The 27,276-nt window shown below is 40.2% G+C and overlaps 1 long non-coding RNA gene across 1 annotated transcript in view; it reads right to left on the bottom strand.

The window, feature by feature from the left end:
• LOC110743555 overlaps positions 1-27,276 on the bottom strand; it is a 95,866-nt gene that overhangs the window by 35,117 nt on the left and 33,473 nt on the right. The gene's annotated exons all lie outside the window — the stretch shown is intronic.

Raw genomic sequence — 27,276 nt, 5'->3', positions numbered from 1 at the left:
ATCCCCGACAGTCCTCATCCTCAAAGCCCATTCCTTTCTCCCCTGTACCCTTCTTTCTTTTCCAGCCCTTCTACATCCTCTCTTCCACTTTACCTTGTTTTTGCGTCTCTTCTCACCCTTTCATCCCCTCTCCACCAGTCTTGGAACTGAATTCACTGCTGCAGGTAACAGTGCCAGCCCAGAGCTTAGACTTAACAGGTGCTTTTAACACAATAACATGAGACAAAGAAGAAACCCTCATGTGGAAAACTTGAAGAGTTTTGGCTCATAGGCATGATTCCAACTCTCCTACAGGGTCAAGTACTCAGTACAATTCCAAGTGATACTGGGGACCAAGAGAGCTCCATAGAACTAAAAATTATCATGATACTCATTTGCTTAACACACATGTTTTAAGCCCTATGGATTTCTCCCAGGTCCTAAGCAGGCTGTCTACCTGTCTTCCACACCAAGAGCCACTGAGGCCTGCACGTACTGGATAGATGCTCCTCAAATACTTATCGAGTATATGAATGAATGAATGCATGAGTGTAATGTGTGCCAGGTTCTATGCTACATACCATAGATGAAGCAAAAATATACGTAAGTATTCTCTTCCTGTAGCAGAAGAAGGAAGGGTGTAGACAGGAGCAGGGACAGGGACTGGGGGAGAGAGACAGGAACAGGGAAGTAGGGACAGGAGCTGGATGAGGTTGGAGTAAAAAGGAGAAGGGGTGAGGGAACAGGAGGGGGAAAGAGGGTGGGGGACAGGAGCAAGGGGCCAGGGCAGGTAGGAGAGAAACAAAAGCAAAGAACATTACACTGAAAAGGTTGAATTAAGAACCACAGAGACCCAGGCCAAGGACATTTCATACACAAAGCATTCAATGTATTCAATCCTGTCCATTTACAGTTGAGGAAACTGAGGCCCAGAAGGAGACAGCATTTACTTGCACAGGCAGGTGGGAACAATGGCAGGATAAGAAGGACTCAGGAAGTCTGACTTCAAGGCTGTTGCCCATGATACCAAGCAGAGAACTATGTAGTAGTTTTCCGCACGTGTTCATTCTGAAGCCTGTAGTTCCTGTTCCCCAGGTCTTTGGAGCACAGTTGAGTGAGAGCAACAATGACAGGGCAAATCTGATGTGTGTGTCATCTATGGAGTCAGCCAGGTATATGGCAGCCTAGGTTTTGTGTGAGTGTCTATGCCATGGGCCAGGGTGGAGAGCCTGTGTCCTTTGGACATTTGTGGCCCCAGAGCAGATACAAGTAAAAAGCCAGGGATTGGAGATCCTCCAAGGTTTCGATTGGATCTTCTCCAACACTCTCATCCTTCCCAAACTGAAGACCTGTCCCCGTCAGCCCGGCCTAGGGACTTGTTCCCGCTTGCTAATCCTTGAATGTTCAGCAAGGGTCTCATCTGCAATTGGTACACTTAGTTGATACGAGGAAGAGCAGCCTAGGTAACAAGATTCAGCAACAGAAGTTCAGGGCCTGAATTCTCCCCCAGCAGCTTGCCTTGCCCAAGTTAGTGTGGCATATAGGACATTTGGCAGAAGAGTTTCCCGTCAGCTCTCATGCCAAGAAGTCAAGGCCATGCTAAGCAGAACATCCCTTAGATTCCATCTACAGCAGTTAGGGTTCCTTTAAGTACTGGTTAACAACCCAGGGTGGTGAGAGCCCAGACTCAAATAAAGCTAGCTGAAATTCTAGCAATCACTGCCTTGAAGAAGTTAAAGTCTTGCTGGCTATAAGCGGAGCTCCCAGACAGTTCAAGAATTCCTGTTTCTGGGAAGCCCTAGGAGATATGACCCAGAGACATGTACGCATGAAGCACTCAGAATGTGTGTAAGCATACAATTGTTCTTCCAATTAGCAACAGTTAGTATATATCACATTGGAGGGGGAAAAGTCCATCAAATGCAAAGATTTCTCTGTGAACTGAAAGCAGATTTAGAATAAATACTGAGCAGCCTAGCTAGGAACAGAGGTAAGGCCATGGACAGTTTAAGACTTTCGTCTGGAAAGTAAATCAGTGGAATCTAAACTTAGCTTAGCTAAGGGGAGTCACTCCCCAGATAATGTTGAAGAACCAATTCATGACAGCATAATGCAAGGGTAACTTCATATTCAAGACCCGCTTATAGGACTTTGGGCAAATCATTGATTCCCCTAATCCACTTTCCAAATCTCTGTAGAGGGGATGATTACCCTGTCCCTTAAATCTTAAAGCTCACTACAACCATAGAAAAATGTAACATAAATTATTTGAGCATGAACAGTGAATGCCACTTACATGTTGACATCATGTGTTTTTTAATTGACCCTAAGGGGAAACTTTTTTTTATGGTGGTGTTATCTGCAGTCATATCCCCAGCTAAAGACAAACTCCCTGCCATAGCCTTTGCTGGGGGGCAGCTGCATTCCATACCCATGACCCCCATTACCTTCTTCCAGTGACTCTGGTTGAACCAGGGTGACACACGTGTCTCAAGGCAGCCAATTCATGAGCTGGTTGGTCCCTCAAATTCTCATGAGAATAAAATCTCTGGCCAGAGAATTTGAAACAGGGAAGGAAGGGAGAATGATCAAGCCATGAGAAGAAAAATAATATGGCAGAAACCATAAGCAGGACTGAGGTGAAGACAAAGGTGTGGAAGGTTTGGAACACAGTAATGGGAGGAAATACATTCAAAGCAAAAGTAGAGGTCTCATTTGAGTTGATGGTAAAGCACCAGACTGCAGACCCACAAACTCCTGCTGCTGGATCCTGTCTCCAAGAAACAAGATTAGACTATGGTTTTTTTGTTTGTTTGTTTGTTCCTGCATTCCTGTGAAATCCCTGTTTTCTTTATTGCTACCTATCTCCTTTCCTAAGTGAGGTTTCTGTGCATCACTGTCTCTTGCAACCAAAAGAACTTAATGCATGTGACGTTAAACATGTGAATGTATGAGATTCTGGGCAGATATTAATGTGACAGGTGTTAAGAGGGGTCTAATTAATGTGACAGGTATTAAGGGGGCTCTATCCCCAATAATGACTTCCAAGACCCCTTCAAAACCTAGCCATTTGTCACTGAGTCTTCACAACTTCAAGCAAGATAAAATCTTAAAGATCCTCACCCTTCAACTTCCTCCCACACAGTAGGTTGGACTTGTCTGAGGAGCTTGGGCATGAACATCTCTAAGAGGTACTGATTTGCATAACAGTTATACCAGAGCTTCAGCTTATTCCCTTTTCTTCAAAATGTATCATGCCCTTTAAAAAAATAATCAAGGGAAGGGGCCTTTAATGATCTCTATTTTCTTCTCTTAGTTTAAGGCAGGCAGCAAGAGAGATGAGAATTCGTGGACTAAGCAATTTGCTGGAGTGGTTGTTAAAGTGATGTGTGGAGGGACAGCGGCAAAACCTGCTTAATGCTCAGAAACACCTGCTGGGAAATATTTTTTCTGCCTGGGTTGCAAACAGCATTAAAACAATTTTCTTGCCTCTAACAGAAGAGGAGGGGGTGGAAGGGGCAGCCACGTTTCTATGGGCTAGCTTCATGGAACAGAACTGGAGGGAATTAAGAGATAAGCAAGACGCTGGGAATGAAGGCAGGGGGTCTTCAGCTAACTTTGGGCGGAGAGCTTTGCTGAGTTGACCCTTGTTCTGCAGTTCCAAAGGGAATTGCTGGCTCAGGCCATGAATTCCCACTCGGCTGCCCTCATTTCAGAGTCTTAGGGGATTTCAGAGTGCCCTCTCAGCCTCAAATCCTCTCTATAGCTCAGTATGGCAAAAGCATTTGGTTGAGTGCAGAGGGTAAGGAAAAGGCATTTCCAGTTCCCCTGCTGTCTGGGGAGGTCAAGAGCTGACATACCCCTTCTGTCTACCCCGTCAGTCCTAGTTCAGGTTATGAACATTTTTCCACAGAATTATTCCAGTGGAATTACTCCTAACTGGTCTCTCCAGCTCCAGTTTCTCCCTTCTTCCATCAGTCTCCAAACTGGCACCATGACCATTTAAAATGAATCCGATCCTATCTGGCCAAGGCTCAAAAACTTCTATGGTTTCCTTTTCGCCATAGAATAAAGTACTAACCTTTCAACACTGCAACCCAGGCTCTCCACATCTGACTCCAAGCTACCAATCCATCTGTATTTATTTTTACTTTTTTGAGACACGGTCTCACTCTGTTACCTAGGCTGAAGTGCGGTGGCATGATCATGGCTCACTATAGCCTCAACCTCCCAGGCTCAAGTGATCCTCCCACCTCAGCCTCCCAAGTAGCTGGGATCTCTGTCATATGCCACTGTGCTGAGCTAATTTTTTTTTTAATTTTTATAAAGATGGGATCTTTCTATGTTGCCCAGGCTAGTCTCAAACTCTTTGACTCAAGCAATCCTCCCACCTTGGCCTCCCAAAGTGCTGAGATTATAGGTATGAGCCACCATGCCTGGCCACCTATCCATCTTAAATCTTTCACTATTAATCTGTGCTCTGCAGCTCATGGTTCCCTAAGCCCTCTTTCAGGTTCTCTTCCTCTATGCGTTTGTTCTTGCTATTGGCTCTCCCAGGATTGCCTTTTCCTACCTATAGGACTCTAAATGTCAGGCCCTAAGAAACAGAAAAGGTAATGATATCATTGGCATAAATAGAATGTCTGGAAAGGAAAGTGCCAAGTTCAGGTTCACATCATGTTAGGTTTGAGGTGGTATTGGGGCTTCCCCCAAATGTTCAGGGAATGGAAAAATACTTAACAGATCCAGGAAGGAGAGTCAACGCCAGTGGGATAGATTTGGGATGCATTGTCTAGAAGATAATAAACAGCTAAACCATGAATTATTTTGTTTGCTAAGGGAATGGGTGCTTTTGAGATTATTTCTATCTTCTCCAACTCTGAGATTCTTTTTTGTAAGGCTCTTGTTTCATATAATTTTCTTTTCAAAATTTCATCAGGCTAATTTGGACCTCAGAAGAACCTGAATAATTAATTGATTGATGAAGAAGGCGTGATGCATGGGCTGCTATGGTGATGAAACATTTCATAGATTATGTCAAAACTCATATTCTAAGATGAACTCCTCCTCTGGGGCACTGTTTAGGATATCACACACAGATATCCTCGGAACAATAAACTGCATTTTGCTTGGTATCTGTTCCCCAGAACAGAGCTTTGAACCTTTCCTCCCCCTCAAATTGCCATCATCATCTCAGTGGAAATAAGTAAAGAGCTAAAGAGCTTTCATGAATACACATGCAAGCTGGGAAGAGTTCCTTAGGTTTCTCATCTTAAAAATATGTAGAGGAGTTGTGTCAGTCCTAATAGACAAGCTTATGCTAAGGTAACAAATGACCCCAAAAAGCTCAGTGGTTCACAACAACAAACTTTTATTTCTCACTTATACTACATATGCATCAGTTGTTGGCATCTGCTTTGTTCTACATAATTTTATTTGGAGACTGAGGCTGACAGAGCAACCTTTATCTGAGACGTGCTTGTTTTCGTGGCAGAGGGGAAAACAACGTGAATCACACAATGGCTCTTAAAAATTTCTAAAACAGATGTATAATCCTTCCATAGGAGGGACAGGTAACAATGTAATTAATAATACAATCTACCTGCAAGGGCAAACATCATACATGCCAGATTGTCCTCTTATCTCTGCAGTTTAAGTATATTCACTTAAATTGGTAGCCACAAACTTAAATGCCTTTAGGAGTCAGGCAGATCACATCAATCTGTGAGTCAGCCAGAAGGAAAGACAATAGGGAGTAGTGAGGCCTAAGGCAAACGGAAAAGAACATACCCTGACCAGCACATTCAAACACAATTTAAGAAAAAAAAGCCCAAACAAACCATGTTTGCAGAATAGTTTATGACCCTTAACTTAAATCTGGAATTATTTTTTTTCTTTCTGAGGGGGACGGAGTCTCATTCAGGCCCAGGCTGGAGTGCAGTGGCATGATCTCAGCTCACGAAAACCTCTGCCTCCAGGGTTCAAGCAATCTCTTGCCCCAGTCCCCTGAGTGGCTGGGATTACAAGCGTGCACCACCTTGCCCAGCTAATTTTTGTATTTTTGTACAGACAGGGTTTCACCATGTTGGCCATGCTGGTCTCGAACTCCTGACCTTAAGTGATCTGCCCACCTCAGCCTCCCAAAGTGCTGGGATGATAGGCATGAGCCACCGTGCCCAGCCTGGAATGATTTTTTCTGGGAGAAGAGAATATATAATTTGATGAAGAAAAAATAACTTACTTATTACATGCTTGTTATATTTTAGGTACTGGGCTACATATCACTATACAAATACTAACTTGACTCTCCATATAATCCAGGGTTACCTGCCCTTTGATGTTTAGATAAAACTGACCCAAGACCTCTATCCCATATCACACAGCGAAAACTATGACCTCCTCAAGATTTCTGCGAGGCCTTCAGGTCTAGTTCTCATTTGTGCTTCTGCCTCCAAGAACGCTCAACCAACCTCATTAGCATCTCATTTCCAGGGGTTCTTCCCTCTGCCACAGTTGGTCACAGGCAGGGAATTCAGCCTCCTATCTTTGGCTTTCCCCAAAATCACTCACATAACATGTGACTGAAGGTTTGGCCTGACGAAAGAGGAGGATTATATCACAGCAACACAAATAAAACATCAGACTCTCTCCTCCCTAAATGCCGTCTTGCCCGCACGGTCACTGTTCCCCTGCCTCTACCCTAGCCATTACACAATCCCATTCACCCCGTCTCCCACTCCCCTCACTTCTCTCCCCATCCCTAAATTTATGCATGTCTTATACAGAATAGTTTTTTCCTTTGCTTTGCTGTCTCATTCTAAACTAGGAAAACAGTATCTACCTTCCATACTCCCAGAGCCATCTTCTGACCTTTTTCTATACACGTAAGTTCCCTCCCCAAGAGGAAGTCTGGGACCAGTTGTTAACAAGAAAAATACACTTACAATAACCTTTTGAAGTAGGTTTTATTGTTATAAAGTCTGTTATGCTACTTTATTTATTCATTTATAAAATGAGAACAATAAAGTCTACTTCAAGTAGGACTTTTTTCTTGATGTTAACCATGCACCTCACCCGACCCAGGTCAGTCATGACCTATGGAGCATCTTACAGGAGGAGAGATTCGTTCCTCTTTATCATAGCACAATAGCAGGCAAAGCAGCAGGGAGCCAATATGGCAGACATATATGAATACTGAAGAGTTCTGGAAAAGCCTTTCTTCTTCTACAACTCCCCTTGAGGAAGTTGTTTTCCCCTTCTTCAAGAATAAACTGTCACTCTGAACTGATCCGAACAAGACTTTCTAACCTGAGTAAAGTGTACGTCTTTAGAGTCAAAGTTAGTCCCTTGCCACCTTCACAGAAAAGCCAACATTAATCAGAAGTGTACCTGCCTAGAAAGCCCAAGAAAAGTGATACAGGGGCACTGTGGCCACTGATGACAGCAGGCTGCATTGGGACCCAGCACCCTCAACTCAGAAAGCCACATAAAGACACTCTGAGATACACAACTAGGTCCCCAGTCCAGCCCTCTGGGCAGAAGCCCTGGCAAGAATCTGGCCTGACCAACACTATCTCATCTCAGAATTCATGTTTACTGCCTCTTTCCCCTGTATTCAGCAGTCCCCAAAAGTTGTTACTATGAACTTAATCTTGCACATTTGTTTGTTTATAAAGCAAATATTTAAGGTGTGCCTACACCACACAGGATCTATTCTAAGCACTTTGGAAATAGTGAAAACAAAAAGGTCTCTGCCCTTGGGAAGTTCACATTCTAGTGAATAGAGAAAGATAACAGAAAATAAACATGAACTATATAGAATATTAAGGGGTGACAGGTGCTATAGAATAAAAAAAAAAAATAGGTCAAGGAAAAGCTGCCCTTATTCTATCTTCTCTGTAGGAAAACATCAGAAGTACATGGGTTAGCCCAAGATTTCTAAACCTCAGCACTATTGACTGGGACTGGATCTGTGCTATGGAGGGCTGTTCTGTGCATTGTAGTATGTTTAGCAGCATCCCTGGCCTCTGCCCACTAGATACCATTAGCACACCCCTTCCCTAAGTTGTGACAACTAAAACTGTCTCCAGACATTGACAAATGTCTCCAGGAGGGCACAATCACCTCCAGTTGAGGACCACTGGGCTAGAGACACATTATTCATGTCCTCGAAGACAAGGGTAGACCCTCACATCCAGTCTCTTTTACTCACCCAGGTTTGCAAGCTGGCTTTACCATTTACTGGCTGTGTGACCTTGGCCCAATTTCTCAACTTCTCTGAACATCTCTTCCCCTATTTGTAAAATAGCAGTGTTTATCTCAGCTATGGGTTGCCAGGATTAAATAGCATGATGTAGGCAAGTCACCTGGTTCACATTGCCAATGGAGAATGTAAAGACTTGTTAGCCTTTCCAGCTCAAAATTAACAACAAGTAGCTCATTTTTTCCGCCTGATAATCTTCTGATGAAGATAAGCAGGCATTATTGTTATTTTGTAAATCTAGATGCTAATAGGTTAAGCAGCGTATACAAACTCACACAATTAGAAGGTGGCAGAGGTAAGACAAACCAACCAATCTTGAATCCTCTAAATCTCAATTCTATACACCTTCTCCCTGACTGCACCACCTCCCCAATGTTAAATTGCTTGCAACCATTGAAGAACATGCCTGCTCTGCACAGGAAGGCACAAATGTAAAGGAAAACATTTGGATCACAAAGGTTGTTTTGGAAAATTGTTCAAACTCACGTGCAGCCTTGATTGGTATACTTTGGTGTGCCTCCCCAGAAAACTCCAGAAGGAAAAGCCACTGTCTAGCAGGCCCCAGCCTGCCCACTTTCAGCATTGTTGCATGTAAGCACAGATCACAGGGCATCCTGTGAGTGGCCTATTCTCTCCACACTGAAAGTTACTGAGGCAGAGCTGATGGTCTCATATATCCAGACTTTCCTCACCGGACCCCAGCATCTCAGAAGCTCAGATGCACACAGGATTCAAATAACCAAATGAATTGAGGAGGGGAAAAAAAGGAGAAAGACTGGATTAGACTATAGCCCGTGGCTTTGGACAAGCACGTGCATCCTCCTGTTGCCATTTTGACAAGACCGGAGTCCTCTCAGAACACTAATTCCTCCCTGGATCACTGCTTCCCGGAGCAATAACATAAATCCATCTAACATTTAAGCAAAAGGATATTGAGCTTGGCAGATCAGTACAGTGTATGTTTGCCTCCTGGAGTGATAAGGTCACCCATTCAAGACCCACTAGGAAAGGTGGATAGAAATGCCGAGAGCCACACCGTGAGGTGGCAAGGCCTAATACAGAGAATGGAGATAAACTTTAAAGAAACAAAGAATAATTGGGGGGAATCAAGCCAGTGTCTTCTAGGAAGCCCAAGCATGAGGTCTCCAGCTTTCTGTCATTAAGAAATGCAAAAAGTTAAAAACAGGTCAAAATGCATTCTGGCATTACAGGGATATAAAAAGGAGCATTCTTGGCCAGGTGCAGTGGCTCATACCTCTAATCCCAGCACTTTGGGGGTAAAAAATGATAGAAAACACGGGCAACACCTCTAATCCCGCAGAGGTGGGAAGATTGCTTGAGTCCGGGAGTTCAACGCTAGCCTGGCAACACAACAAGACTCTCATCTCTACAAGAAATTTTAAAATTAGCTGGATGTGGTGGTGGGTGCCTGTGTTCCCAGTTACTCAGGAGCCTGAGGTGGGAGGATCACTTGAGCCCAGGAGTTTGAGGCTGTAGTGACCCATGGTCAAGCCTTTGTACTCCAGCCTGGATGACAGAGTAAGATTATGTCTCAATAAAAGGGGGCATGGGAGTGGCATTCTTACGTCCAGAACACCCAAAGAGGTGTGTTTTCAGCCCTAAAATATTGATATTCAACTGCTCAGACATGATCAGGTGATTTTTGCAATTCACAGCCTCCTGAACCTAACTTGTACCCAACTTTTAAGACAAAGCAACCATGTTTTCATCATTGCAATGTGTCCTGGAAGCTAATCAAAACCATTCAAAGAACATATGAGAAAACAGACATCTTCTCATGCTTTTAGGAATATAAATTGGTACCACATTTTTAGAGGGCAAGAGAACAACATCTACCAAAATTTAAAATGAACATACCATTTCTTTTGGAAATTCCACTTAGGAATCTATCCAAATGATACAATCACACATGGGCAAGCTTGTATGTACAAGTACATTCATTGCAAAAAAAAAAGAATATTCTAAATGTACATCCAAAGGAATCTGATTAAAATGTGGCAATGAAACATAAAGCAGTCATTGAAAAGAATAAGGCAAATCTACAGGTTCTATGGCAAAACAGATAATCTCCAAACTACATTGTTAAATGAAAAAAAAAGCAAAGACAGTATTATAGTATGCTATTGTTTATGTTAAAAAAATAAAAATAAGATACGTGTTTATACTATATATGCAGTGGATGCATATATGCACACACATAGACACACATACATATACATACACACACACATGCAAATCCCCATATATGAATGTATCCATCTCTAAAAGGATACATAAAGGTATGCAAGGGTACACAGGGTAACAATAGCTGCTTTCCAAGAATGGAAGGAAAAATTTCTTTTAGACTATTTGAATATTTTGCTCTTTGCAGATATCATGATAGACCGAAAGAGAGAGAGAATATTTTAATGTAGATTATTTTGCAGGTTTCATTAGCAGGGTGGCCTGCAGAGACCCGTCAAATCCATATATCCAAGCAATCTCCAACCCATCTGTAAGGTATAATAGGGATCAAGGAAGAACAATTAAAATAAATATTCTTAACTTTCTATCATCTGTGCACACAGGGTACAATGTTGCCCATTATCTACTATTTTTTCCCCATTCTAAGGCATATTAATCCTGACACCTCAACACCCTTTTGAACCACTCTGGCCTACCATTGGTGTGCTGTGAAAACTGATTTTCCAATTAGCTGAAGAAAATATGATTTGGAAAGGTAAATCTACTAACCTAAGACATTTTCAAGTCCCAAACAAATGGTATGTTGGAGCTGATGGTGTGCCTTGGAAACCAGTGGCGGGGTGGGGTGGGGAGAGCAAATCACAAGAGCATACTTTCTAGTTGGCAAGGAAAGAAGACTCTTTGGTTGGGGTACAGCTTTGGGTAGGAAATCTTCCCTTGCTCCCATCCACCTGGAGGGCTACCATCATGCTCTCCAGCACGTCACCTACCATGTGGTGTCACAGTTGCCCATTTACACATCTGCCCCTCACACTAGACCATGAACCCATGTCATCATTTTCCCCCCAGTCATTCACACAGCATGTGGCCAATAGAAGCTGCTTTATCAACATTTAGTACATGGACTGCAGCAGTTTCCCAGCAACCCCTTCAATGCTCATCAAGTTCATTATGGGTGCTTGCAACCTTTGTACAGTACTGAATGCTATGTGTCTTTGTATGTCTAGCATGGGGGTGAAAATGATAGAAAACACGGGCAACAGTTTGAATCATTATAGTTGTATGACCTGAGTTAAGTTACTTCATCTCCTGGAACTGTATTGTTATGCATGAAACAGGTAATATCACCTACCTTACCAGACTGAGGTGAGAAGTAGATGAATGTATGGATACAGCCAATGCTGATCATAAATCCCAAAAGACACAGCCCCTAACATCTTAAGTCCCTAGTGTCTAAAATCCCAAATGTTGAAATCCTAAAAGCTGAATTCTTGGGAAGGGATGGATGTGCTTTCAGTGGTATACAGGATAGTTGCATCACGCTGCTTGCATTATGTTAGGTGGAACTTGTTATTGTCTTCATTTGAATTTAGTGGAAAATTCAGATGAGTGGGTTGGCCGTGTGATACAGCAATGGCAAAAACTTCAGTTAAAAAATGCATTTGAGTGCATGGGCATTTTTTCCAATAAATGAAAATCCAGGAGAGGTTAATGAATTAAAGTTACATTTGCTTAAAGAAACCAGCAAACTTACTGACTTTGGGTTGCAAAATAATTATGTGCAGGGTACTTATGCAATGGTGTTGCTGTTCGGTCACCAGTATTGTTTCCACCAAATCTGTGGTCCGTATATGAGTATATGCAGAATGAATTTCCACATCCTCAAGACAACATAGAAGCATGGCATTAAAAAAAATGGAAAAATTTAATAGGAAATGCTAATAGCTGTATATATCAAATCATAGAAGAATTTCAAAATGAGGGGGTCCACGTACAAAGTGAATGTGAACATGTTCTCCAAGGAAAGCCATGCTCCAAAAGAAAAAAAATAAGCAGCTATTTATTTCTATGCAAGACTTCAAAGAATAGTTAGCTCATGAAAGTCAGGATTTGAAACTTTAGGGATTTTGATCTTTCGGATGTCAACATTCGGGATTATGACCCTAATCCAGATGCAGCAGGTCTTGCACATGGTAGCCACTAAATATATGGTAATGGTTACTATCTTTTTCTTTACCTTACACATCTAAAAGATGAGCTTCTTTAGAGTAGATATTTTCTTTTTCCATGCCATCCTCCACATGCTTACTCTGGTAACTCGTACACACAAAGTGCTCAACAAATGAGAGGAAATGTACACTTTGGATACTATCAGACATGGGTAGGAATCCAGGCTTTATCTGACTACTTAGCTTGGTACTCCTGGGCAGATTACCTCATGTCTGAGTCTCAGTTTCTTATCTGTAAAATGGGTATGTTCATGTTTATCTCATAGAGCCATTGTAGAGACTAAATGAGATAATACATTTAAGGTATGCAAAGTTTAACACAAATTGTCACTAAATGGTAGTGCTTATTATTACCTATAATAAAACAAAAAAAACCCTTTGCACACTGGAGCTTTGAGGCATAAATACAGTTTATGTTGTTATTACTATTTCCCTTGGTGGTAGAGAGAGGAGAGGAGACATGCAGAATGATGAGATGAATTCCACTGAAAATTTAAAAATTGTATGGTAACTTGAAGGCACCCCAGCTTTGAGAAGCCAAGAGCAGTTGCAGATGTGAGAAGAATGGTTTGTCCAAGTAACTACATCATTGTTTGCTATAAGCAGTCCAGGAGGACAGACCCTGGCAGGCTATATTAGAAGGTTACACAACTTCCCAGTAAACCAGGTATTATTTTCTCCATTTTATAGATGCAGAAACTGAGGTAGAATAATTTGACTAGGGAAACTAAAAAGTTGTGGAGCTTGACTTACATATGGGTCTTCTGCACAATTAGCCCAATGCTCTTCCTACTACATCATCTGCCTTCAAAAAAAAATTGAAAGAATAATAATAATATACCCATATAATAATAATGAATGACATTTCTCAAAATATAATTTCAAGAAGTTAAAAACATGACTTTCATACAAATATAGAATTGGACATGAGGAAACTAGCAGAGCAGCACAAGCAATTCAAAGAGTATTTGAGGTAAAGAGATGTATAGAGAGACAGGAAAGATATGCCAAAAAGAAGTTTGCTAAGCTTGTTAGGTTAGACTTTTAAGGGACTCTTCTGCAGTGGACGGAGACCATTTGCATCTCTACTAGACACAAATCTACAAGTTAACACGTTACTTCATGGAGTCTGAGTATAATCAACAATAAAAAAACAAGACAAAGTTACATGTCCTAGAATGAAATAATCCTTGGTGAGCCAGTTAGACCGTGCTTCAACATATCATTGGAAGGGCATGATAGTCATCCTCTTCCAGGTTTGAATAATTTTTTAAACGTATTTATTAAGTTAACGTGCTATATAGAAGGCATTTTTGGCACTTTATATACACTTATTCATGGGATCCTAGCCACAACCCCATAAGGCATCTGCTATGATTTTCCCATTTTTTTTATTATACTTTTAAGTTCTAGGGTGCATGTGCACAATGTGCAGGTTTGTTGCATATGTATACATGTGCCATGTTGGTTTGCTGCACCCATTAACTCATCATTTACATTAGGTATTTCTCCTAATGCTATCCCTTCCCCATACCCCCACCCCACGACAGGCCCCAGTATGTGATGTTCCCCGCTCTGTGTCCAAGTGATCGCATTGTTCAATTCCCACCTATGAGTGAGAACATGCAGTGTTTGGTTTTCAGTGCTTGCGATAGTTTGCTCAGAATGATGGTTTCCAGCTTCATCCATGTCCCTACAAAGGACATGAACTCATCCTTTTTTATGGCTGCATAGTATTCCATAGTGTATATGTGCCACATTTTCTTCATGCAGTCTATCACTGATGGACATTTGGGTTGGTTCCAAGTCTTCTATTGTGAATAGTGCTGCAATAAACATATACGTGCATGTGTCTTTATAGCAGCATGATTTATAATCCTTTGGGTATATAACCAGTAATAGGATGGCCGGGTCAAATGATATTTCTAGTTCTAGACCCTTAAGGAATCGCCACACTGTCTTCCACAATGGTTGAACTAGTTTACACTCCCACCAACAGTGTAAAAATATTCCTATTTCTCCACATCCTCTCCAGCATCTGTTGGTTCCTGACTTTTTAATGATCACAATTCTAACTGGTGTGAGATGGTATCTCGTTGTGGTTTTGATTTGCATTTCTCTGATGACCAGTGATGATGAGCATTTTCTCATGTGTCTGTTGGCTGCATAAATGTTGTCTTTTGAAAAGTGTCTGTTAATATCCTTTGCCCACTTTTTGATAGGGTTTATTTCTTGTATATTTGTTTAAGTTCTTTGTAGATTCTGGATATTAGCCCTTTGTCAGATGGGTAGATTGTACAAATTTTCTCTCATTCTATAGGTTGCCTGTTCACTCTGATGGTAGTTTCTTTTGTTGTGCAGAAGCTCTTTAGTTTAATTAGATCCCGTTTGTCAATTTTGGCTTTTGTTGCCACTGTTTTTGGTGTTTTAGTCATGAAGTCCTTGCCCATGCCTATGTCCTGAATGGTATTGCCTAGGTTTTCTTCTAGGGTTTTTATGGTTTTAGGTCTAACATTTAAGTCTTTAATCCATCTTGAATTAATTTCTGTATAAGGTGTAAGGAAGGGATCCAGTTTGAGCTTTCTACATGTGGCTACCCAGTTTTCCCAGCACTATTTATTAAAGAGGGAATCCTTTCCCTATTTCTTGCTTTTGTCAGGTTTGTCAAAGATCAGATGGTTGTAGATGTGTGGTGTTATTTCTGAGGCCTCTGTGCTGTTCCATTGGTCTATATCTCTGTTTTGGTACCAGTACCATGCTGTTTAGGTTACTGTAGTCTTGAAGTATAGTTTGAAGTCAGGTAGAGTGATGCCTCCAGCTTTGTTCCTTTTGCTTAGGATTGTCTTGGCAATGTGGGCTCTTTTTTAGTTCCATATGAACTTTAAAGTAGTTTTTTCCAATTCTGTGAAGAAAGTCACTGGTAATTTGATGGGGATGGCATTGAATCTATAAATTACCTTGGGCAGTATGACCATTTTCACAATATTGATTCTTCCTATCAGTGAGCATGGGATGTTCTTCTGTTTGTGTCCTCTTTTATTCCATTGAGCAGTGGTTTGTCGGAAGCAGTGGTTTGAAGGACCTCCTTGAAGAGTTCCTTCACATCCCTTGTAAGTTGGATGCCTAGGTATCTTACTCTCTTTGTAGCAATTGTGAATGGGAATTCACTCATGATTTGGCTCTCTGTTTGCCTGTTATTGGTGTATAAGAAAGCTTGTGATTTTTGCACATTGATTTTGTATCCTGAGACTTTGCTGAAGTTGCTTATCAGCTTAAGGAGATTTTGGGCTGAGACAATGGGGTTTTCTCAATATACAATCATGTCACCTGCAAACAGGGACAATCTGACTTCCTCTTTTCCTACTTGAATACCCTTTATTTCTTTCTCCTCCATGATTGCCCTGGCCAGAACTTCCAACACTGTGTTGAATAGGAGTGGTGACAGAGGGCATCCCTGTCTTCTGCCACTTGTCAAAGGGAATGCTTCCAGTTTTTTCCCATTCAGTATGATATTGGCTGTGGGCTTGCCATAAATAGCTCTTATTATTTTGAGATACATTCCATCAATGCCTAGTTTATTGAGAGTTTTTAGCATGAAGGCTGTTGAATTTTGTCAGAGGCCTTTTCTGCATCTATTGAGATAATCATGTGGTTTTTGTCTTTGGTTCTGTTTATGTGATGGATTACATTTATTGATTTGCATATATTGAACCAGCCTTGCATCCCAGGGATGAAGCCAACTTGATCTTGGTGGATAAGCTTTTTGATGTGCTGCTGGATTCGGTTTGCCAGTAACTTATTGAGGATTTTCACATTGATGTTCATCAGAGATATTGGTATAAAATTATCTTTTTTTTGTTGTGTCTCTGCCAGGCTTTGGTATCAGGATCATGTTGGCCTCATAAAATGAGTTAGGGAGCATTCCCTCTTTTTCTATTGATTGGAATAGTTTCAGAAGGAATGGTACCGGCTCCTCTTTGTTCCTCCGGTAGAATTTGGCTGTGAATCCATCTAGTCCTGGACTTTTTTTGGTTAGTAGGCTATTAATTATTGCCTCAACTTCAGAGCCTGTTATTGGTCTATTCAGCAATTCAACTTCTTCCTGGCTTAGTGTCGGGAGGATGAAGGTGTCCAGGAATTTATCCATTTCTTCTAGATTTTCTAGTTTATTTGTGTAGAGGTGTTTATAGTATTCTCTGATGGTAGTTTTTATTTCTGTGGGATTGGTGGTGATATCCCCTTTATCATTTTTTATTGCATCTATTTGATTCTTCTCTCTTTTCTTCTTTATTAGTTTGCTAGTGGTCTATCGATTTTGTTGATCTTTTCAAAAAACCAGCTCCTGGATTCGTTGATTTTTTGAATGGATTTTTGTGTCTCTATCTCCTTCAGTTCTGTTCTGTTCTGCTCTGATTTTTTACGTATTAGAAAAAGTGAGGGCACAGATGGGTTAATCAACTTGCCTAAAGTCAAACGGATAGTAAGTGGTGTCACAGGGATTAGAACCCAGGCTTACAACAAAGCCCCCATTCTTAACATACTATTGTGCCTTACTAGGATAAAGTAATGTGACAGTCTACCAAGGCAGCAGGGATTGTATTTCATTACTGTCAAATCACCAGCACCTAGCTCAGTGTCAGACAGATGGGCAATCATACGTGTTTGCAGGTTTGAATCTAGAGCTAGGACTAAAATAAGCAATCCCTGAGACCATAAATTATTAAGTGCCACTATGTGCCAGACACTGAGCTTGCTCATGAATTAACAATTTGAGAATTCAGTTGAACTACTCAGAAGTTTACAACTAGTAAGTGAGCGTAGGAGACATGGCCCTGCTCTCACGGAGCTCATAGCCCAAAGGGGAGAACAGAAGTAAACAAGGATCAAAAGAACAACATGAGGCATACTGTGAATGGGAAAGTATGGGGTGGCATGGAGGACCATAATATGTAGGCTTAATGTGGTCCAAGAATCAGAATCCCCGAAGAATGATACTTGTCCATCTGTGACTGTCTAGTCCTTAGAAATCATCTGGACCTCTGGACCATCTACAAGTCTTCCTTCCTGGAAAACCAAAGAGGACAATGACATCTCTTTCCATTTTAGGCCAAAGTCAAAGATTAGACTAGTGCACACCTTATAAATACACTCATAGATATATTTCAGGAATTGGGATGGTTGGGGAGGAGGATGGCAGAGGACTCATCAGCCTGGTAGACCTATACCTTCTTATCAAAACACCTAACAGTACTGTGCCATGGGAGATGCTCAAGTAATATTTGATAAATTCATTCATTTGAATGTGTGAGTTAATGACTGTTTTTACAAAGATTACATTAGGTACAACCAAGTGAAATAATATGTCAAGTGTAAAAGACTACCTTGAAGTTAGTGCTTCTAGTTAGTGCTAAGTCTCTATGCTGTCACCTTGAAGTGGAGACAAGCATCATTTGGCACTGGAAGTGTCAACTGCTCCTGTGAAGTACCCTACTGCTGCTGCTGACTCACCTAAAACCGTAGAGAAAGTATCTTTCAGCAAGGTGGTGTTTTTCCGGGAAGAAGGATGGGAGAGCCATACTTTTAACAGTTCTGACTCATATCTCCTCCGGAGAAGGGAGCCTCTTGCCAGCTATAAAGAAGAGAATGGGGCCCACGGAAGACACTGAGAGACAGTGAACCTGGCAGGGAAGAAACCAATGACATATTTTATTCAATGAAAGCTGTTCTCTGTTTATACCAGGCTTTATGGACTTCAGCTAATGTAGCATGGGCCAAAATGCGTGGAGCTCCTGATGCTCAGGAGTTAACCTAATGGGCCGATGTTGCCTACAATCAGCTGACACTAAGCCCAGACTCATTCTCTGCTCTTTCCCAGAATTTACATCATATAATTCTGTGCACACCTCAAAGCCAGAAAATTCCAAATGTATCTTACCCACTTGGGTATCCCGATATACAAATACAGTGCTTAGAGCATGGAAGTGACTCTATAAATGTTGATCCTGTCTTGGTCTATGACCTCTGTGCTCAGAGGTGGACTCCTTTGACCTGGAAGTTCCCATTTAGCAACTGGGCAGAAAGGAACTGCGTGTTATGCCTCTCGGCTTAAAGAAGAGCTTTGGTTACCTCACCCTGACAGAAAGTCAATGGGAAGCCATATGATTTGTGGGGCCTGGCTTCATCTAGCAGAGATGGATGACCAAGGGCAGGCTGGCCTCTGGGGCAAGGTGGCACTGGGCCAGTGAGCTCTTCTGGGAGGGTGTAGTGGATGAAGCACGACAATTTTTAATGCAGCTCTGAGTTTTTTTCTAAAGGTAATATACTTCCAAAGCTTTGATCTTGGGTGTTTTCATTGCTGAGGTCTGCATTTTTACACATAGAGGACTCCAAGCTGGCTGGCCCTTAAGAGGAGATAGGATAGGATTCTGAGTCTCTTTTATTTTTTTTTTTAAATGTTTGAGGTTTAAACTAGATAAATCTAATTTTCAGAATACGCTCACGCAAAACTGACTGAAATAACAAAAGTGTGTGGAAATGTTTAAAGCCCAAATGATTTTTGTTATTTTCACATCAAACTGGGGTTTTCAAATCGGTCTATCTACCTACTGTGTGTGTATGGTAGAGGGAAAGGGTTTTTGTTTCAGGTTCCATACTTTTATGCAAATTAAATACCAAAACATCATCTAGTCCATAAGCTGGCAAACTACACCTGTTTTTGTAATGAAGTTTCATTGCAGCAGCCATGCTCATTCATATACGTGTTGTCTATGGCTGCTTTTGCACTATAGCAGCAGAACTGAGTAGTATGGCAGAGACAGTATGATCCACAAAGTCTAAAATATTCATTATCTGGACCTTTACAGAAAAATGTTGTTGACCCCGATCTTTCAACACATTTTGCATTCTTTCCAGGCAAACAATAAAGAAAATGTCCTTGGCACACTACTGCAGAAGCTTGAACAGAACCTTCTCTGCATACAATAAAGATAGTAGCATCAGAAATCCAATAATTTTATAGCTATTTTTATTTTCCAATATTTTTATTTTTCTCTCACTCATGTTCTTTTGTAACCTCTCAGCCTTTTACTCCATTGCAAGAGAAATAGTTGTCAGTCTTCAGCTAAGATAACAGGTTTGAAAGTCAGGCTGTGAAAGAGAGGAAATTTTCTCAATTCTTTAGCTTTCACTTAACATATCCAGTGTCAGGCCTGCTGCTCCACCAAAGTCAAAGAGACCCCTACTCCCATGTCCAATGGTCAGTTATACCAAAATAAAGAAATCACATTTTTTTTGGACATGGGAGAAACTCTATGACCCTGAGTAAAAAGAAACTGTATTGAAGGCATTCAGTCATTACTTTTTGGAACATAACTTCCAGTTAGTGCTAAGTCTCTATGCTGTCACTGCTTTAGTTTCTGTAATCCCACACTAATTCTGGTGCCTGTTCAGTTACTCCCCATGAAGAAAAGTCACGTGTGGATGCAATACACAGAAAGTAATGGGAGAAGTGTTGTTAAAAATCATCAGAATATATCAACAACAGAACCTACTCATTACCTAATAAACTCAGTTTATTTCTTCTTTCTTTGATTCATTTCTTCATGTTTCTTCACTTAATAGATATTTAATAAGCACCTAAAACATGTCAAGCATTGACCTACACTCTGGGGACACAGAAGGTAACAAAACAGAGAAGTTCACTTAGACCATATGTTCTAATGTGAGGACAGATAATAAATAAGTAAAGGAATTAAAATTGCAAATCATGATCATTGCTATGCAGGAAATCACCAGAATGAAATTAAGGTATAAAAGGGAGTCTACTTAGAATTCTCATTGACTAGCACAGCACCTAGTACACAGAATGTGCACCTTTTTTAAAAAAAAGTAATGGTCGAATGTAAAACCAAATATTAAAAATACTGTATTTGTTGTCACTTCTATGTGGGCAGCTCAAGGCAACTTTGATTTGTAGAACAGGACTAAAAGGAAGAGAGGAAAGGCCTAAGAGGCACTATTTTCCTCCAAGGAGATTATGATAGACAGAACAACAAATTCTCCTTCGAGTGCATTTGCAATGATAAGGCATGTACTTTACCAATAGCTGTTTTGGCCAGCAAGTCTGTAAATCAGAACTCAGTGATTAAAAGAACAGCATCTCAATTGAAAGGATCTGGGTCCCTGACCAGATTCTGACACTCATTTGTTTTGTAACCTCAAGCAAGTTTTTAACTTGTCCAAACCTCAATGTCTCATCTTTAAACTGGGTATAAAAACAGCACATATTTATTAGTATTATTACAAGGATTCAGGGAATTAACATAATAAAAATGGCACTGAGCCCTGAATCTTGTAAATATTCAATAAATGATAGACTCACTTAGACTCCTTGTGCCTGTCTTCTTATTGGTGTAATAAAGATAACAATATCTAACTCACAGGGTTAGTAAGAAGATTAAATGAATTAATCCACATAAAGCACCTACAACATTAGCTGGCACACAATGAGAGGTCAATAAATGTTAGCTTATCGTTAATCTGATTTAATTGCTGATGACTGTAAAATGGGAGGTGAACCATCCCGTTTTAAAATGAGAAATAATGAATTTGAGTCCTGGATGTCTGAGCAAATTCTGCAAAGGATTCACATTAGCTGAGACAGACCCACCCAGACCATTGATTTTTCTGCAGTAATTTATTCATCGCTTGTCATAGAATTGTGGGGGATGAGGCATGGGAATTCAGTGCTACTTTAAGCATTTCAAAGGTTTCTATGTCTATCATGCATTAACCACTTCCCCCCAAGTTTATTCAAGTTACTTTTGTTTTCCAGATCATACTCTTCATATTACTGTACTGTTTCCTCAGTTTCTACTGTTGGAGAGAGGCCAAGAGTATATCAGTCAATATTGTCTTTTTCCCTTCATTCTGAAAGCTTACTTCTACACTAGACTGTAACTTCCACGAGGGCAGGGAGCACGTCTGTTTGGGTCTTGCGCTGTCTCCAGTGTCTACAGGGTTTGGGCTGTGTATGTACAATAGGTGCAGAATTACAGGGTTGCAGAGAAGAAACAGGTAGTGAATAAGCGTCTTATCTGTCCAGTATGAGTCCCTCTACCTTCTGATAGGCGGCTGAACACACAACCCAGGCCAACCAATCATGGCAGAGCATCCAGGAACTGGTACAGGGATGGGCATATGATTTCAGCTCAGCCAATCAGCCTCACTCCCATTTTTCTGACTAGAGCTCGTAGGAGGTTTCTTTTCCTCTCTAGTCAACCTATAAGGATAAAAGCCTGAAGATATCTGATGGCACATTTTCCCCTGCAAAGGCAAAGCCTCGTCTGGAACAGAAGCAAGATGACGGCACACAGACAAGAGGAAGAGATGCTAAGGAGGAGTGAGTTTAGACAAGAGGAGGAGTGAGTTTAGACTAGAGGAAGAGTGAGTTTAGACAAGTAAGCTAATTCAAGTTCACTTTCCTTCCTTGTACACAAGAGTCTTAAAAGTTCCAACAAGGAATCGTCAAGTCCATTATTAACAATAAAAACGACAACATAACTTTCTTCTTGAGGGCTTACTCTGTGTGGCACACTGTATCAAGCACGTCTTTCTGATACAACTCCATGATGTAGGGGTTTGGGCCATAATACCAAAAGACACAAAATCCTGAAACACCAAATCCCAAATGTTGAAATCTTGAAAGATCAGAATCTCTCCAGCTTAAAGTCCTAAAAATCACAATCCCAAAAGACCAAAATCCCATAAATATAATTCTGGAAAAAAAATTATTTAAAAAATTATTTAAAAGACTTTTATTTACATTTGTAGAGTACTTATTTGAGAAACATATGAAAACATGACAGAACACTTTGTAGGCCACTTTACATAGTAAGATAGTCTATAAGAACATAAGCATTTTGTGAGTATGAACATTCAGGTATACTAATGACGATTGCATGGGTATAAGAGTTATGAACAGACAAATAGTATTCATAAAGAAATAAGTCAGAAAGCAAAAAGTATAAACATGTATCCCTATGGTCGGTAATTGCATGCACCCAGTTTTATACCTACAGTCATTTGAAATACTGTTATGGACAACTTAAGTATTTTGATAAGATGGATCAAAAACTGATGGGTTACCACCAAGTATGCAGTCACTCGGAGCCAAGATCAAGAAATTTTATCCTTCGCAAGTATAAATATACAAAAATGTCATCTCTATATATTGAGAAATTTTCAAGATTTTTACATACATGCTCAATGTTTACCCACGAAGTCAACATTGTGATAATGCATTTCATGTAGTCAAGTTTGAAAAAAAATGCACAAAATGAATTAGTACACAGTAGAAGTCTTTGCTCAATTTATACCTCCAGTATTAGAAATGATGCAAAGATGAAATATGTAGCATATATGTAGCATAATAAATAGTAAGAAATAATGCTAATGACTTAGATTAGTGGGGAATAGAACTTAAAAAAAATGTGAAAAAAAATATATATCACAGACATAGATGATGGGCAATTGCATGGAGGTAGTCCATAAGAGCTGGCCAACTTTCACGATCATTAATTATATTTTGAAGGTTTGCATCTCAATAAATAGCTGCATTTTTTCTTTTAGGATATGGCTTTCCTTGTAGAACATGTTCATATTCATTTTTGACATGGCCCTGCTCTTTTTGAAATTCTTCTATGACTTGATATACACCGATGTGAGCCTTCCCTGTTAAATTTTTCCATCTTCTGTGCCATGTTGTTTGGGGACATGGAAATCCGTTCTGCATACATTGATACACAGACCACAAATTTGACGGAAACAGTAGTGGTGATGAAACAGCAACACCACTGCATAAGTGTCTTCTTAATCCACCATGCACAAAATTATTTTTAAACCAGTCAGTAACTTCACTGGCTTCCTGAGGCAAATCGGCTTTAACTCATTAAAAGTCTAGGAATTTCATTCATTGGAAGCAATGCCAATGCAGACAAATGACGCATTTTTAAACTGAAGTTTTCATCATTGCCATACTGTGTTTCTAACTACTCATCTGAATTTTCCGCCAAATGCAAATAAAGACAATAAGAAGGCAAGAGTTCACCTAACATGATGTAAGTAGCATGATGCAATTATCCTACATATAATCACAAACACACTAAACCCTTCCCCATAATTCAGCTTTCAGGATTTCAACATACAGGATTTTAATCTCTTGGGATTTTGGACATTCAGGATTATCATCAGCACTGATGAGGTAGATACTAATGTTATTTCCTTTTTATACAGGGAGAAATAGTCACAGAGATATAAGGTAACTTGCCCAAGGTCACACAGCTAGAAGGTGGCCAAGCTGATATTCAAACCATATCTATCTGACATCAAGGCCGACCACATACATATGCCAATGTCCACATGTCTCCAACTATGATCCCTGGATTACCTGCATTAAGATTACTCAGGATGCTTGTTTAAAATGCAGATTACAAGACTCCACCTTCAATTACTGAATCAGAAGCTCTGTATGGGGATTAAACTACAGTTTACTAAATTGGTGGGGGTATCTTTGAACTCCCCAGAGACGAGGACACACCATTTTGGGGGGAATATGTCTTCACTGTTATGTTTGGTATTCACCAGAAGAGGTCAGTCAAATCAATGGCAATATAATCTCAATCCTTCATGGTGGAATGCGAGAGAGAAAGGAAGGAAGGACAAAGAAGAATCAAGAAACCCTGTCCCTGCTTTTATCCTTCCCCTCCGTACCTAATTGGAGCCACTGACTTTATAATAGCAAATCAAGAGTAGGGCAAGTTTAGCAACTTGGCTTACAGAATATTATAGATAATTATCCCTCTGCTTCTTTTATAGTATGCCTTAGAACTTCAAAGAAATAAGCAGTCTTTACATAAGTTCTTTATTTCAAAAAGCAATTTAAGGCAGATCCTCTGAAAGCTCTTTGAGCTCCAAGTAGAATCAAGTTACAAGTGTAGGCTCAATTCCACCTTTTCTACTTTTTCCTCTGAATTGCTTTTCTTTCTTTCATTCTAAAAGGACATTTTCATTTTATTTTCACATTTGAGTTTGTTTGGGCTTTTCTCTCCAGAAGCAATGATTTCATACTTCTCCTTGGTTGACTTGTGTTTTATTTATTATACTTCACCGCCCCCCGCCCCATGAAGTTTCTCCCTGGAAAGGTTTTATCTGTATGTTTGAGCCTCACCTCTCGCTTGACCCACCACTAGGAGATGATGGGCAGCTGTCCTCATTATTTTACAGTCACTCTCCACCAGCAAGAACTGCATCTCTGCAGAAAGGGAATCATAACTATGAATGCCTAAGTTTAGTGCCTGGCTAGTATGAACAACAATAAGAACTCATGCCTAGGTTTACAATTCTATTCTAAATATTCTCTTTTCTTTTCTTTTCTTTTCTTTTCTTTTTTTTTTTTTTTTTCAGTTAAGAGGTCCAGAATCCATTTCTGTAATAGTTAGTTATGGCCCCAACAGAGGGGGCAGAAACCCTTTGAATTCACAAAAGGATAGGAATTTTAACTGGGTACAGGGTAGTCCAAGCATGTTAGAAGAACAATTACACAAATTTTTTCTAAGTCCCAGTATTGCCATTTCTTTCCCTGTTTCCTCCAAATCTCATTGCTACCACCACCACCAATTGCCATGGCAACCCACCCAAGGAAGGTGAAGTTGTCTTATGTAACCTGTTTGGGGTCTTGCTCTTCATATCTTATTTCATGACTTATGCTATCACCAGGTAGGCCTCGGCCAGACTCCATGGTTTCTATCCCCACCTAACAGGTGCCTAATAAAACACAGATAGCTTAAACCCTACATAACCAAATTTAACATATAAGTTGTGCAAATCCCACCAAGCCTCCCAACTGTAACAGAGGCACCTTAAGACAGTAGTTGGAAACAACAGGAAAATTATTTGGCAAATACATGGTCCTTCAAGGGCATTCTGCCTTGAGGAAATAGTGTAAGGTATAAGGTCGAGAATGGTGAGGTGAAGGAGTTAAAATTTTTTCTTCCCTTCTGTTTCACTCCAGTTCTGTTTAAGTATTAAAAATCTCTGACATTTTCATCCATTTAGTACTGTTCAACTCATATCCTTAACTTGGACAACAACTGGAACAATCAACATTTTGTTATTGTTGTTGTAACTAGCAATGATGACAAATATATAACTACCTTTCTTCAACCAACACCATGGGACCATTTTACTTTTTGAAATTCTGGTTTCAAAACTGGTTAAATTACAATGAAGCTATCAAAGAAAGGATTTTTCTCAGTGATTCTGTGTGAAAGGAAAGTTCTACCTAGCCTTGGAACAGGCATATTTAGTGTTGCCTGCTAAGTGATCCAGAGTCTACTAACCCATTCTGGAGAGCCTGACTAAGGACTATGTTCTCAATATCAATGACACAAAACTGAGTAATAGCCTGTCCCAACAGAGACCTTCCAGTCTATTTTTAATCCAATCGGAAATTAATTTGCAGATTTTTACCTTACTTAAAATAAAACTTCTTTCTCAGACTAGATCTAAATCTCTTATTTTCTATTTAAATAAACTAAAGTATCTTTCCTAAGGAATGTGGGTCTCCCTTGCCTAGCAATCAATCAACTGAGCTTTGCTTCAGACCATTTGTCATTGAATCTGTCCTGTGATAGTCCCACCTAGTTATTTGATTCTATTACATTGTACAATAGACAAGCATAATTTCTCATAAGTTAGGACATCCAACTATTCATCCATCTATATTGTTGTTCTGTTACTCACCCAACGACTGCAATGTTTCCCAACCTTTTTAACATAATGGCGCATATAAGACAATTTTACTTCATACTTGTATAAACAGATGAAGTTGCCAGAGGTGGAAAGAGACTGGTCCTGAGACCCTTGCAATCTCTACCTGAGCCCAGATCTTCAAGGGCTAAGTGATCAGTATCTTAGCACACATGTTACTCACTCAGGAAGCCCATTTGTGCCATGACCTTCTGCTTGGGAATGACTATGATATTTGCACTAAGAACTAAGCTAAACCATGAAGACAGAATTCAAAGACATGGTTCTGGCCCTTATGGAGCTAAGAGCCAAGTGAGGACAAACTGAACAAATTATTTTGAGGGTAATAAGTGCTGCAAAAGGAGAACTATGGGAGTGGTATAAGCATATAATAGAAGACTTGCCTAATCTGGGAAACTTGTTAATTAGAGCTCAGTGAACTTTGGAAGTGATCCAAAAAAACTGGGTCAGAATTCAGCACTGTGAGGAGGTGAGAGGTATGTTTAGAGAACACTATAGAAGGGATTAGGTGTGCTAATCTGTTCTCTTTTCGAGATACTGTCATGATATCTAACTCTTTCCTCTTTTTGACGTCATTGACCATTGCACAATTGCTGCATGTATAACATACTTCCCAGATATAATTTTTCAAATACTTGATTTTCTTTCATATTTACATACCTCTCACACATTATTACCAAAAAAAAAAAAAAAAAAAAAGTCAGCACCCTCATTTCAAAGCTGCAGAAGTGGACTAATGATGCATAACATTCATTGAATGCTGAATCCATGCAAGCCACTGTGCTGAGCATGTTTATATCAATTGTGTCTTTTGAATCCTCACAATGACTCCAAAGAAGCAGGTGCTGTGTGTTCCCCCAATTTACATATAAGGAAACTGAGATTCTGAGACAAGAAGTAATTCACCAGAAGTCAGAAGTGATGGGACTCAGCCAGGCATTGTGGCTCACACCTGTAATCCCAGCACTTTGGGAGGCCAAGGCAGAAGGATCA

This window comes from Papio anubis, chromosome 5, assembly GCF_008728515.1.
Source record: "Papio anubis isolate 15944 chromosome 5, Panubis1.0, whole genome shotgun sequence".
Classification (NCBI taxonomy): Eukaryota; Metazoa; Chordata; class Mammalia; order Primates; family Cercopithecidae; genus Papio; species Papio anubis.
This window is presented reverse-complemented; position numbering and strand designations above follow the sequence as displayed.